The sequence below is a fragment of the Pinus tabuliformis genome, chromosome 6 (assembly GCF_031772625.1).
Source record: "Pinus tabuliformis cultivar Carrire ecotype Pingquan chromosome 6, CPIR1, whole genome shotgun sequence".
Taxonomy (NCBI): Eukaryota; Viridiplantae; Streptophyta; class Pinopsida; order Pinales; family Pinaceae; genus Pinus; species Pinus tabuliformis.
Genome location: NC_142292.1, coordinates 128,570,048 through 128,573,658, shown reverse-complemented (window position 1 = coordinate 128,573,658; position 3,611 = coordinate 128,570,048).

Genomic DNA, 3,611 nt, shown 5'->3' with positions numbered 1-3,611 from the left:
ACTTGGTAACAGGAGGATCACCTAGAGAAACTGCGCAAGAAAATAGGAGGCTTGGAGGGCAGAGGAGAAGGATTGTGAGAAGCCTTATTAGCCTGTGAGCATCCAGGAGGATTGTAATGAGAGCTAACTAGCTGTGAGAGCTAAATCTTTGTGTAATCTTGATGTATTTCCACCTTGTATGATAATACAGATAGCGAGGTTTTTAGATGAGGGTTTCCCCAGAGTATTCTTCTGTGTTTCATGTGTGTTGATTCTTCTTCTCTATTATATATGCTCCACTTGATCTTGCTCAAATCTATTAAGCTGCCGCAAGTTTGATTGTAGAAGTAGATTAAAGTATTTTGCTTTAGTATATTGCATTATCATGTTAATCTACATTGAGAATTTCTACAGTTATTTAGATTTTGTAGATTATTAAGATGTTGTTATCTAGATTATGTAAATTTAATTTAATTTGAATATTTTTTTAATATAATTTATATTTTTATATTTATATTTTTAATTTATTTATTATAAATTTAAATTTGATAAAAAATAAATCATATGTAAATTAATGCAAATTAATTAATTCATTCTTAAAAAATATTAAATATGATGATTATGATGATGATGATTAACGTCCGTTAAGACCAATGTGGTCTATCAGACCTCAAGAAAATAAAGTCTAATTGTCATTTTTCAAAATCTTGCTTTTGTGATCAAGGAGTGAGGAAACAAGCATTTCAAGATCGTTGTAGTTAGGCTGGCTTAATAGGTCAAGAAGCTTGGAGGTGTGGCTGATGATAGGGAATTGAGAGCGGATGTGGGCAAGAACCGGGCAGTCTAAAATGAAGTGCTTTTCATCTTCCACTTTCTTAGTATCACAAATATGAAAAACTCTATTGTCCCAAGGAGTCTTGGGAGTAGACCACTGCCCGATCTCACTCCGAAGGTCATGAGAGTTAGTTCTAATCCTAGCAATGTTCATTTTCTTCTTAGTGCTAGTCAAAATAGAGAGATAATTCTGGTTATCAAGTGTGGGGTTGATCACCTCCTTATAGTAACTTAGCTTCCTTTTACCCTCCAGCTCCTTAGCATCCCACATCTTATCCTTAAAACAGGAGGTAATAGTATTTTTGATACTGTCCTTGCTTCCCATGATGATCTCCTCCTTAATACCCCAAAGGTTGAGCCAAGACTGAACATCTTGATGCCACCCGCACTTGAAGCATAGGTGGGAGTTTTGACTAAAATTAGAAGCAATTTTGGGGAGCCACTTACATTCCTTATTGTAAGCTTCTTCTTATACATCATATATCTAAACATAGTCGCACTTTCAATGGGGGACATGCCAACTTCGATCAAGAGGATAGGATAGGGAGTATTTCCCTTGACCTTGAGTTTATATGTTATGAATTTCTTTTGGATCATCTCAATATCTCTCCACAACTCCCTAGATATACTACACCCCCAAACTAATACAATGACTCCCTATAAATACTATAAAATTAAATAAACAAATATATATAATATTATAATAATCAAATTATATTTCAAAAATTAAAAATTTATTTATTGATTTCTTATTATAAAACTTTATATTTCCCAAAAAAACTATATTAAAATTAATAAATAAATTAGTTGATTGTATGACATAAATTTAATAATATGAGAGTGGATAATATCATCATTAATTACTAAGGCATGAATTTAGGATGACAACTATGTTTTTAACGAGTAGTCATTAAGTGTGACTTTTTGGGAGTTTCGTGGAGAATTTTGGTCGAAATCTGACTAAAACTTTTGTGGCCAAATCTTGATTTGTGTTGTTTAAACCGGCCTTTTGACTGCATATATGGATTCAACATCCTCAAAAAACTTTGGGGCACTTATATTGTGAAGAGTTCACCTGCCAAACTTGTGATTTCAATGATTTCAATGAATCTGTGATTGATTTTGACAAATTAGATAAGAAAATAGACCGGAAAACACTTCAAAGAGTAGCACTTAAAAACTACTTGATGTTGTTAATATTCATGGGCCAAAAACCAAGTTTACAACTATATGTATATCATTTAAATTTAAATATCACAAGAGATTTTTAATTTAAATATTAAATAAATTTTTAATTTAATATATAAGATTTTTTTTAAATAAAAAATGCTTATTTTGTTTGCGCCAAGGTCCATTACTCCATGAGTTTTAGGCTGACCAGCTAATAATTTGGTAAAACATGTTAAATAATTTCCAATTTAACAGAGTAGAGCTTTACAAAATATTTTTGTATTTTTTACAAATTTTATATTAACCTTTAATCTAATACTATTGGCCCTGAAGTTGTACATATTATTAGACCTACCTCGTAACTCATAATATGATATTTATGATGCAATAATGCAAATTTAATAATGAAAGAGGTTAGGCTTTCAGATATAAAATTTTGAGATGTGGTAGGCTTTCAGGCTACATAAATGTTGTAGATCATTGACTCGTGTTGTTTGATTGAGCCGGTTCTAATTATAGGAGCAGAGCTAAGATTGGAGTGTACAAGCCAAGAGAGGAGCAAATAATACGATAGAATCTAGGTAGGCTTTATCCCATTGTCTATTTAATTTAAGGAAAACATTAGCTTCTCTGCTTTCTGTTGTTCTAGACTACGCCATCATGTCTAGGAAAGATACTTATGTCTGCAGTCATAGATTTCGTATAACAAATTGGCGACTCCGCTGGGGATCGGTTCATTCCTTTAGTGGTTTCCTTGTCCTTAATACTTGTTTTACCCCTTGTTCAAACCTTCATTGTCTCATTCAGTCCTGAACAGACCTAGGAAGACCCTTTCATTGAGTTTTAATTACAAATTTTGTGTCAGAACCTTGCATCCCCTGATCAACACTCCCTCTGGTCTAGAGACAGAGCGTTGCAGCGCTCCTGAGCCTTCTATATGCATGTGTTACATAGCACTGGTGTCCATCCAACACCTGTGTTGGCCCCTGTTCATGCACAAATTTTATTTTGTTTTGATTTTCTCTTTGTCCAACATTTTTCCAGTTGCTCCTCCTTGAGTCTTTGTGTGGCTTGGTCTCTCATAATCCTTGATCTTGTTTTCTTCTGGCTTTGAGTTCCTTTGATAAGAATTTGTTTATATTTTCCTTTGTTCTTGTCATTAGGTCATTAGCAAATTGAGTTGTTTAGTCATTAAGTGCTTGAAAGAATTGGTGTTTTAGTCATCATTCTGAATAGTTTCTTTTATCAATGATTAGGCAAATATCTTAGTTTTCATTTGAAAATTAAGTGGAATCGAAAAGAATAATATTATGCATCATGCATTGCATATAGGGATTTAATTTGATTGGAATAATGAAGTTGAGGAGATCGATTGTTGCATCACTTGTTTGTTTCATTTTTTATTGATTTTTTCTTCGCCTAATTAGTTAGGCATTTCATTGTTCAAAGGAAATGAATTTTGTCATATTAGTAGCATCATAGGTGTGTTTGAAAGTGATATTGAGTTTTAAACCTTGAAATCGAAACATAATTCAAGATCAACTCTAAAATTCATCTCAATTAACCTAAGGAGCATTTGAAACTTAATGACAAACATATAGGTCTAGGCTAGAGACATGTTTCAATGT